This window comes from Physeter macrocephalus, chromosome 7, assembly GCF_002837175.3.
Source record: "Physeter macrocephalus isolate SW-GA chromosome 7, ASM283717v5, whole genome shotgun sequence".
NCBI lineage: Eukaryota > Metazoa > Chordata > Mammalia > Artiodactyla > Physeteridae > Physeter > Physeter macrocephalus.
Window position 1 is genome coordinate 48666384 of NC_041220.1, and position 11909 is coordinate 48678292.

Genomic DNA, 11909 nt, shown 5'->3' on the forward strand with positions numbered 1-11909 from the left:
AAGACATGATACCATAAAACTCCTAGAAGAGAACATAGGCAAAACATTTGATGACATAAATTGTATCAATGTTTTCTTCTGTCAGTCTCCTGAGGCAATAGAAATAAAGGCAAAAATAAACAAATGGGACCTAATCAAACTTATAAGCTTTTGCGCAGCAAAGGAAACCATAAACAAAACGAAAAGACAAACTATGGACTGGGAGAAAATATTTGCGAATAATGCAACCAACAAGGGCTTAATTTCCAAAATATACAAACAGCACATACAATTCAATAACAAAAACCAAACAACCCAATCGAAAAATGGGCAGAAATCCTAAATAGACTTTTCTCCAAAGAAGATATACAGATGGCCAAGAGGCACATGAAAAGATGCTCATCATTGCTAATTATTAGAGAAACGCAAATCAAAACTACAATGAGGTACCACCTCACACCAGTCAGAATGTCCATCATTAAAAAGTTTGCAAATGGATTTTCCTGGTGGCACAGTGGTTAAGAATCTGCCTACCAATGCAGGGGACATGGGCTCCATCCCTGGTCCAGGAAGATCCCACATGATGTGGAGCAACTAAGCCCATACACCACAACTACTGAGCCTGTGCTCTAGAGCCTGGGAGCCACAACTACTGACCCCACGTGCCACAACTACTGAATCCCACGCACCTAGAGCCCGTGCTCCAGGACGAGAAGCCACCACAATGAGAAGCCCACACTCTGCAATGAAGAGTAGCCCCCATGCCCCACAACTAGGGAAAGTCCATGTGCAGCAACAAAGACCCAGTGCAGCCAAAAATAAATAATATAATAAATAAATAAATTTTTTAAAAGCCTTCAAATAATAAATGCTGGAGAGGGTGTGGAGAAAAGGGAATCCTCTTTCACTGTTGGTGGGAATGTAAATTGGTGCAGCCACTATGGAGAACAGTATGGAGGTTCCTCAGAAAACTAACAATAGAGTTGCCATGTGATCCAGCAATCCCACTCCTGGGCATATAACCAGACAAAACTCTAATTCAAAAAGATACATGCACCATTATATTCATAGCAGCACTATTCACAATAGCCAAGACATGGAAACAACCTAAATGTCCATCAACAGATGAACGGATAAAGATGTGGCACATATATAGAATAGAATATTACTCAGCCATAAAAAAGAATGAAACGATGCCATTTGCAGCAACATGGATGGACCTAGAGATTATCATATTAAGTGAAGTAAGTCAGAAAGAGAAATACAAATACCATATGATAACACTTATATGTGGCATCTGAAATACAACACAAATGAATATATCTATGAAACAGAAACAGACTCAGACATAGAGAACAGACTTGTGGTTGCCAAGAGGAAGGGGAAGTGGGAGGGAAGGATTGGGAGTTTGGGGTTAGCAGATGCAAATTATTATATATAGGATGGATAACCAACAAGGACCTACTGTACAGCACAGGGAATTGTATTTAATATCCTGTGATAAACCATAATGGAAAAGAGGATGAAAAAGAATATATATACATATATGTATAACTGAATAACTTTGCTGTACAGCAGAAATTAACACAACACTGTAAATCAACTACACTTCAATAAAATTTTAAAAAGTCTGGTTCCAGGCCTTAGGGTTCCTGGAGCACCCTTGTTTTCTACCTTGCCATGGTTCATTCTTAGTTGGTCAACTTTTCCTTTGAATCTGTGAGCTGGCCCGCTGCCCATTCAGGATCCCCCCCACACCTTCCTTTTTATTTTTCTTCTCTTTCTTCTTCCTCTTTGTCCTCTTCCTCTTCTTCTTCTTCTTTTTTGCTTATAGCAGTTTGAGTTGGGTTGTTAAAAGAAACTCGTCTACTAATAAATTCAAGCAATTCTTAAGTGTGTGAGGCGATAAAACAATCATTGCCCACTACAATGAGCATGGAAGACTTTTATATTCAGGAAAAAAAACTGATAATAATGGCATTTCAAAAAGAAACTCAAATGTGTAAACGTGTTATAAAGATTTTGTTGCTTTTTAAATATTTATTTATTTATTTGGTTGCATGGGGTCTTATTTGTGGCAGGCAGGCTCCTTAGTTGCAGCACGTGTGCTCCTTAGTTGCAGCACGTGTGCTCCTTAGTTGCAGCTCCAGGCCTCCTTAGTTGTGGCACTTGGGCTCCTTAGTTGTGGCATGCAAATTCTTAGTTGTGGCATTCATGTGGGATCTAGTTCCCTGACCAGGGATTGAACCAGGGCCCCCTGCATTGGGAGCACAGAGTCTTATCCACTGCACCACCAAGGAAGTCCCTGCAGTATTGTTTTTATGACATTGAACTATCAATACTTCTGTGCTTTTCTGTACAACCTTCTATTATTATAAAACATCTATACATATACATCCTGTAAACTTGCTTTTCTCCCTTATATTAGGTTTCCATATTAATGTACAGTTTCCTCTTTGTAAAAGCTACATCGTGTTCCAATATATTATTGTGTCATAATTTATCCAGTCTCTGTTCTGTATTTGGATTGTTTATGAAAATTCTCTTGGTTGAGTATAGTTCCCTGTGCTATAAAGTAGGTCCTTGTTGGTTATCTATTTTATATATAGTAGTGTGTACATGTTACTACTTCATTTTAAGAAGAACGTTATTGTATTTTATTATACAGACATACAATTATCTATTTATGCAGTTCCCTTGTGATGGACAGTTAGGTTATTTTTCATTTTCCACCATCACAAATAATGTTTCACATATATCCTTCTTTATTTTTGCAAGCTATCTGTAGGATAAATTCATACGACTGGAATCACTTGGTTGGAAGACAAACAAATTTAAAATGTTTAAAGAGACTGCAAAATTTCTTTCTGAAAAGGTTGTGCCTATTTACATATTCTCTGTGGTAAACTAGTGCCTGGTCTTCTTTTCTTTTTGTGCAATGGAAGCAGTGCTGCTCAAATATGCACACTCAGAGTTGTACTGAAAACTCAGATTTGTATCCATCCTTTGTTGAAGAAGTCTCTTTTTTTACCCTCTTAAAAATGTCCTCATTATAAAAGTGATATGTAATCATTAGAGTCACCCAAAGTAAGTGGAGAAAAGAATAGCCCACCAGTCCATGGAGAGCTCTGAAATAGAAGCTCCCAGAGGACAGAGTTCTTGCCAGTCCTGCTCATCATGGTATCTTCAGTGCCTGGGACAATGCCTAGCACAGTGCATATCTGTTGATTAAAGGAAGGAAAAAATAGCCCAGGAGGCTTCACAAAATAATGACAACAAAACCACTAACCTCCCTGAATTCCTTCCTTCCTTGAAAACAGGCAAATATACAACCCACACACCACAAAGGAAACAAGGTTTTGACTCTTGGCCAACAGTGAATTGCAATTTTTTCCTTCATTATTCTGAAAAAGGGAATGAGACTGAATGTCCAGGTGATCTTGAACGATTCTTGGAGCATACCTCAAACTTGGTTTAGGTTTTTTGTTAAGTATCCAGTTTATATCTGATTATTCCCTCAATTATGCCATGAACATTTGTGGATATCTATTATGTACCGAGCCCTGGGTCTACAGTGATGAACGAAACGTAGCCCTGTCCATGCAGAGCCTACAGGATCATACTCTTAAGTTCCTCTGAAAAGTAAACAACTCTCACTTCTGGAAACTAAAAACCTGATGTCTGCTATAGACTATAAATTCCATGAGGCTAGAACATTCACTTGTCATCTTCTCTACTATATTCCTAGCTTGACATACAGTAGGTGTTTAATACCTATTTGTGGGCTGACTACCTTAAATCAGTTCCATTCTGTTGGCTTCAGTACTCTATGGCCAGATTTAGGAAGGTAAGAGTATTTTGAACAGCAGGAGAGTCTGAAATTCAGGCAGTAAAGCAGGTTGCAACAGTCAGAAAGAAATCACTCTCATTCAACCTCCAGGGACAGCCACTTCCTCACCAGGTGCAGGACGTGCACCAAGGCCATGAGCCTTGACATAAGTGATCTACATCCTAGTTTATTGGAATATTTGATCAACGATATTTATTTTTAAGGAAGCACTTTGTTTTATTCGTTTTTTTAAGGTATTGGGGTAGCCAATATAAAGTTATTTTGACACACTCTTGTTGTTGTTTCTTGGCTGAACCAAACACTTTTTCTGCCTGTGAAGCCCGAGTATAAAATACATATTCCTAGAGTTTGAACTGGTACAGACTTAGGTATAACTGGTCCAGTGTCATTTACAGGTGAGTAAACTGAGGAACAATTGGGGTGAGAGTTGCCCAAAAGGGCATTGTCTCTCTGGATCTGATTGGTAGACATCACAGTGATAATGATCTCTAATCACTGGCTTGGCATTAGCTTTCAGTTTTGTAATTTCCCCTTCCCCCGCTTTAGGAGCAGGCAAGGATGGCAGAGAGCTAGAGGTGATAGATGGGAAGTACAATTGCAAAATTCCTTGGGGCATGAGGAATTCTTTCTAATAGTCTCTATCAGAGTGAAATGCTCAACTGAGATGGCAAGAGAAACCACAAGCCAGAAGGATTAGAGCAGGGCTTCCCTGGCGGCGCAGTGGTTGAGAGTCCGCCTGTCGATGCAAGGGACACGGGTTCGTGCCCCGGTCCGGGAAGATCCCACATGCAGCGGAGCGGCTGGGCCCGTGAGCCATGGCCGCTGAGCCTGCGCGTCCGGAGCCTGTGCTCCGCAACGGGAGAGGCCACAACAGTGAGAGGCCCGCGTACCGGAAAAAAAAAAAAAAAAAAATGATTAGAGCCATGAACCCGATACAGTTACTTGTTGCCTTGGTTGGCTTTCTGTATCCTCAGCTCTGATGAGCTGCACTGTTGGGCTGCACCCCGCAGGCCTGCACCCTTGTAGTTGCCCAGCCTCGAGACTTAATAAAGAACCGGGAAAAAAAAAAAGAACCGGGAGACAGTGACAGAGCTATCAACCGTTTATCCCGTTTATCAGACAGGGGAGCTTACATGTCAGAAGCAACAGGGTCCTGGAGTGACACCCTACGGTGGACGGCAGACTGCAGGCAGGACATGGCAGGAGAAGGAGGCTACCATTTACAGGGGGAATCGACGTCGGTTTGGCTCGTCAGTTACCAGGGAAACCAGCGGCTGCGGCAGGGGCAAGCACACAATTAGTTACTGATTAAGCCCTGTAATTAAGAGGATTGGATAGTCCTGTGAGTGAAGCAGGGACCGGTCGAGCAGGGGATGTACAGAGGAAGAGAAGAGCCATCTTGGGTGGCCTGACCATACATGCATCTCGAGAAATGTGGGCCCCATCTTTTACCCTGCCCTCGCATGCCCTAGAGTAGAGCACTCTACTCCACTGGTGCTGGTCAAGCAGATCTCTCTGGACCCTTCAGATTATCTCCTTAGAGTACTCTAAAATGCAAATCCCACTAAAATATACGGGATATATGTTTTCCATCATCTTGATCTAGATTTGAATCTCATATATTTCAAAGAATAAAAATGGATTTAAAAAGAAGAGCACCACCCTAGGGGTTTAAAAGAAAATTGAAGAGACATATGTTTTCATTACACGTTAAAGTTCTTTAAAATGAACATTTCTTTCCTTTAACTGTATTTCGGTTCAACTTGGAGATTCTCCTTCTAAACGAGGGAAGGACCTCTTGCTTTCCCCATCACAGGGAGCGGGCGGAGCATCCTCTAGAAGCTTGGAAGTGAGCTGACCCTGGCCAGTCTTGCGGGAGGAGCCGCTTTACATACAGACTTGGGAAGCCTCCGCCGAAGAGAGAAGAGAAGAAGCTTGGAGCTTAAGTTAATATCAGAGATGCACATGACCTGGGGAATCTGCATGTGATGCCAGCTGAGCCTCAGAAAGTCAGCGCGACCACAAAAGTGCCGAGCAGGGAGAAGGCTGTGCTGGACCAAGAGTTGGAGTGGGAATAAAAACAACCGGATCACAGGGCCAGAGCCTGCACGATCCACGTGACATTGGTCTAATCCAGTTATCGCCCCCTGAAAACACTTTATTCAAGCTACTTTGTGAAGCTTCAGAGGATAAAAAGAGGCTACAGCAGTGTGTTCACCAGGAAGGACACAGGTTGACACCTACTGGAGGTTACATTCACTAATTCCCCTACAATCTGGAGGTGAATGACATCATCCTTCATTCTACTCAAGAGACAGGATTCCAAGCCCAGGAGGCAGTGAGTACTGGTGGAGAGAGAACACATCTTTTTGTTTGGGACTCTGATAAGACTTTGGCTTTGATTCTGTTTTGCTCTCTTCCCAGCTTTGTGACCTTGAACGTGAGCAAGAGTGCTCATTTCCTCACTCTCTTGTCAACTCTCCATTGTATCATTTTTTGGCCTCATTATAAGTTAAATTAGGTAGAAAAAATAAAATAAATAAATAAGGGCTTCCCTGGTGGCGCAGTGGTTAAGAATCCGCCTGCCGATGCAGGGGACACGGGTTCGAGCCCTGGTCCGGGAACATCCCACATGCAGCGGAGCAACTAAGCCCGGGAGCCACAACTACTGAAGCTTGCGTGCCTAGAGCCCGTGCTCCGCAACAAGAGAAGCCACTGCAATGAGAAGCCCGCGCAACCGCAATGTAAAGTGGTCCCCCCAACCCCCCCTCCCTCCAAGGGGCGAAGAAACAAAGACCCAATGCAGCCAAAAATAAATAATAAATTTATAAATTTATAAAAATAAATAAATAAAAAGAAGAGCACCAAAAATAGGGCATGGATTACAAGAATGTTAACATGTAGAAATGTGTAATAACAATAAGAGACTTTGAGGTATTATAATTAATAGCTTAATATTCAATAGACTTTTTGGTAAAGTTGTTTAAACTTATACAGCATTATTTTGTATGTGCATAGTAATAGCCATTTGCAGTCGCCAATAACTGGGTCATTTAAATGACCAAATTACATAATTCCCATAGGCTGTCTTTACAGAAGGAAGTGTTTTTTTTAGGAAGTTTTATTTTTCTATGTTGAAAGTGATAAAATGTTCATATACGTTTTTTAAAAGTGATACACAAGAGGTAGGTGGACTGTGGACATTTTTCCTGTAGAATTAAAATGATCTGTGGATCAAAAAGATTCAGAACTCTTGAGAAAACAAAAGGATCAGATAAAGCGGCTAAAGATACGGTCAGTTTCCTCCCAGCCTATTCTAGGCCTTGTCCACAGACTCTCTTTGACACCATCACCCATATTTATATTGTGTTATATACACATCTATATGACACATACAACAAACGTGATATAGAAGGAAGGGTATTTGGAGACACAAATGGCTCATTCTCAGCTCTTTTTTTTTTTTAATTTATTTATTTTTGGCTGCGTTGGGTCTTTGTTGCTGCACACGGGCTTTCTCTAGCTGCGGTGCGCAGGCTTCTCTTTTCAGTGGCTTCTCTTGTTGCGGAGCACGGTCTCTAGGCTCGCGGGCTTCAGTTGTTGTGGCTTGAGGGCTCTAGAGTGCAGGCTCAGTAGTTGTGGTGCACGGGCTTAGTTGCTCCGCGGCATGTGGGATCTTCCCGGAGCAGGGCTCGAACCCTTGTCCCCTGCATTGGCAGGCGGATTCTTAACCACTGTGCCCCCAGGGAAGCCCCTCAGCTCTTCTTATAATGCCTTTGTTTCTACATTCTCCATAGTTGGGGGGAAGCAACATATCTATACAGCATTTAGAAATATGACCAACATCTGAAGCATTTGTCAATGACTGGATCATTTACACTGCTAAATTACCATAACTCCCATACTCCATCTTTAGAGCAAGGAGTTTTATTTTTCTGTCTTGAAAATGAGATAATATTTAATTTAATGTGTCTAATAGTTGCATTCACTACAGTATTCTTAATCCATAGAATTGAAATTACAAGCAAAGTTTATGAGATTCTATGATCTAAAATGCTATCCTTTACATTTAAGATTTTGTAGGAAAAAAAGTCAATTCTGTTTCATAGTACTCTTATTATATTCAAAAGCCTATTTTCTTACTGTGGAGAAGAGATCATGTTTACATAACATTTATGATACAATTAGATTTCATTGTTCTGTGGCTTTTTTTCTGTCCCGAAGTAAAATTAGGTTTCGTTATATGGAAAAAGATTTTAAAAGTCAGGGAAGAAATACATCAAAACATTAACAAAATTAAATAATTTTACACAAATTTTTCTTCAAGGAGTATACACTACTTTGATAATTATAATAAAATATTCCTTTTAAAATTTGTTTTTTTTAAAGAAAGAAGAAATATTTTAATTTAAAAAGCCATGAGATGAAAGGAAATTTTATTTGAACCAACAAATCTAAGGGCCAGAAAGGGCCCACCAATAATCTTTTACAGACTTTGGCCAAGTGTTCTCCCCGTCACGGAATAATTCCTGGCCAGTGCTGAGCCACAAGGGGGCAGCGGCTCCCTGGGAACTGGCGCATGCCGGCAAATCATGCAGCTCAGCCTGAAACCAGCTGAGTCATGTGTCTCTAGTGCATTGCCACTGGCCTGGAAGAGTCACATTTCACTTGCCAACTGCTTTTAAAGACTCCTGCTTTGATTCTTTGAAGACACTATTTCTATGAATAACACCGAATGAATGGTCCAGTTGGAGCTCATGTGGGGTCAAGGACCTAGGTGAAATGCTGACAAAGAGTTTTACCCTCTGGAGTAGGGGTTAGGCAAATGCTCTCAGATTGTGGCTGGAAAGGGTGGAATTTGAGAAGCTGCCAGAGGAGGAGGGTGCAAGCTTAGGTGACCTGAGCAAAAAGCTCTGACCCGACAGCCTAAGAGAAGACCGCTCTTCCGTGGTGGACAGGTTTATGAAGAAGCTTCCAACCTTTCTTCTCTAGGTTTTCTGCCTCTTGTCCCTCTCTGGTTCAATGTCTTTCATGCTGACTAAAACTTCTGCCCTGGTGACCATATCCATTAATTCAGAAAATCCATAATATCCAATATTAGCTTGGCTATTTACAGTTTACAAAGTCTTTCATACTTTATAAACCACTTTCATGTATGTTTATCACCCACCATTTGAAATGCTTTGACTTTTGACACCCACTTTAGTGAACTTTATTACTGGAAATAGACTCCATCATACTGACCAAAGCTAATACCAAAAAACCAATGAAAAGCTGGGAACCAAGTGCCAAGGACGTCGCATTAGCCTGGCAACACGGACAAAGCTGCAGGGTAAACGGTGTGATGTGGGCAGAATGGAAGTGTTAGAATCTGGGTTATGGAGCTCAGGAGTGAATTCCTTTCTGAAAAGGAAGGGCAAGATGGCACTGTAGAAGCATTTGCCACTCAAAGACTTTCAGAGGCATCCATGCACATGGAATCGACAATGAATATTTGTGAGACAGATGACCCCAACTTGCAATGTCGTATGTTCGTCTTTGGAGGAGTGAAGAAATCCTTTGTTTGCCATAGGGTGATTTATTAGGGAAACTTGTCCTCCTAAACCATGTATTTTGATAAGTTGCAACAAGTCTAAGCTATGCAGAAGAATCTCACACAAGAAGTATCTACTACATAATTTTGAAGGCTGTGTGGCTTTACATATTTAATAAAGGCACATATATTTGGAGGGGTTTTTTTTTGTTCTATTTTTGTGATCAATTTTATAATTTTTGTGATAGGAAACAGCATTGTGCTTATAGGAATTCAGGGTTAAATTCATGATGGTTTCTCTTTTGATTGTCAACCAGGAATGATTTGGTTGAAAGTTGGGGGTTGTTGTGTTTCTATTCTATGGTTTAGGAGAAAATCTGAAACAGGTTAAGTGTCATGGTCAACCAAGGGGCACAGCAGATCTTTTGACTCTAAATCTGGGATTCTTTTTTTTTTTTTTAATCACTGTGCTCTGGAAATATCTCACTGTGTTAAGGAAATCCTATCACCAGACCACTTTTGCTTCATCTCTCTGCAGTGGATTTGGTGGCTACTGTTTTCCAATTTTGAACCTAAAAAACTAAGGCTCCAAAAGCATTTGGTGTTTTCTTATTCTTTTTTTTTTTGGCCGTACCACGTGGCTTGCAGGATCCCTGACCAGGGATCGAACCCGTGTGCCCTGCAGTGGAAATGCAGAGTCCTAACCATTGGACTGCCAGGGAATTCCCAGCATTTGGTGTTTTCAGTGCTGCTGAGTGAGGAGTTTCTTACTTAGACCCTGTTGGGAAAAAAGTTGGTCTCTAAGTAGGTGGCAGCACTTGAGTGGTTTGTTATTTGTTGAGAACCAAGCATGTGCTCGGTCCAGTAGAAAAATGACACATGGTACAGTCTGTGCCTTCTATAAGCCACCTTCTCAGGCTCCTTGGCTCATATCATAGACAGAGAATAAAATAAGCAACAGACAAAGGGGTGTAATGTGAATCTTGGAAAGTTGTTCTTAAATAGAAATCATAGTAGCAGCAAAGTAAATCAAAGCACCTTGGACACATTTTATACACTTAACCAAAATTTAGAGTTAATATTAGGTCCATAAAATCGTAGTTCGTAAGGCTAGGATTAGCAACTTCTCTGCACCCTTTCAAACTGATTCTCTTTTGGGACAGATCTTCCTTTCACTTTCTTCTGCTCTCTTTCTAAGGACTCCCCAAAATATATACCCCACTGACCTACTACAAATGCCTGAGCATCCACTTATCATCCATCATAATAAACTGCTCTCTCTTTCACATTCTTCTTTTAATGTGCAAATATCCCATAGAAAGGTAATATATTAAATTCTTAACACAGGGATGGCAAATTCTAGGCCAATCTCCTGGCACACTCCCGGTCTATGGCAGACATGCATGCTTTCTCAAGGAGTCTGGAGTTAAATCCTTGACACAGTGCTCCTGGCAGCCTATCCAGGCTAATCAAAGTTGGCAGATGAGCTGAAGCCTATTTGGCATCCCTGTTGTAGCAGTGTAAATTGAATGAATTGATAATACAATATCCCATTGGTGGGTTCTAGAAGCAGGGAAACTGGAGATAATAAGGGCATGAGAGGAGCTATTAAGGTCAAGCTTGTTCTACATCACAATTTCACCCCAGGCTCTTTTCCCAATACAACTTTAATAGCAGAAAAAAGAAACCAGGGTGGCTGATCTACAAAATAAAAGTTGTGGGACATTTACTTTACAATAGTGGAATATTGTCAGGCCTTCCTAAATGGGGAACTATCCATCTCCAAACAGCTCATTCATCAAGACTTGCACACAGATATTCTTCTATCCCTAAGCCAAGTGAAGCTCACCCATAGTGGGCCTGAAATTGAATAGAAAATGTTGAGCAGTTACTGCCAAGGGGAGTTTAATGGTGTCACCCAGAAAAAAACAGTGAGGTCAACGTCTCCTGCACAATGGGGGAGATTTTCCAGGTGTTGTGTTGCTTGAACTACCTTGAATTTGTTCTCTTCCTACCAAAAGTCAGTCTCCATGACCCCCATAATATAAAAGCAGAGCAAAAATCATACAGAGAGAGCGAAGTCCTTTTAAGAGAGTGCCAGCTGCAGCTGGCACATTACAGAAAGCACCTTGAAAGTGAAGGAAGCTCCTGATAAATAATAACAAAATAGTGAAGGTACATTCAATTCTGTTCTTGGTCTAACATTTTGAATATTGCAGAGACCAAATATTCAGTGGTGAGCATAAAAGTCTTGCATTGTTCCTTCCAAGAAAGAATGGGGACTTCCCTGGTGGTCCAGTGGTTAAGACCCTGCACTTCCACTGTAGGGGGTTTGGGTTCGATCACTGGTCAGGGAACTAAGATCCCACATGCAGCACGACCAAAAAGATTTACAAAAAAAGTCTTCAAAAAAGAATGATGTAGCCACTGAAGAGTATTAGCAAAAAATATAGACTTAGTTGACAGAAAATGGGGGGGTGGGACTTCGCTGGTGGCACAGTGGTTAAGAATCCGCCTGCCAATGCAGGGGACACGGGTTCGAGCCCT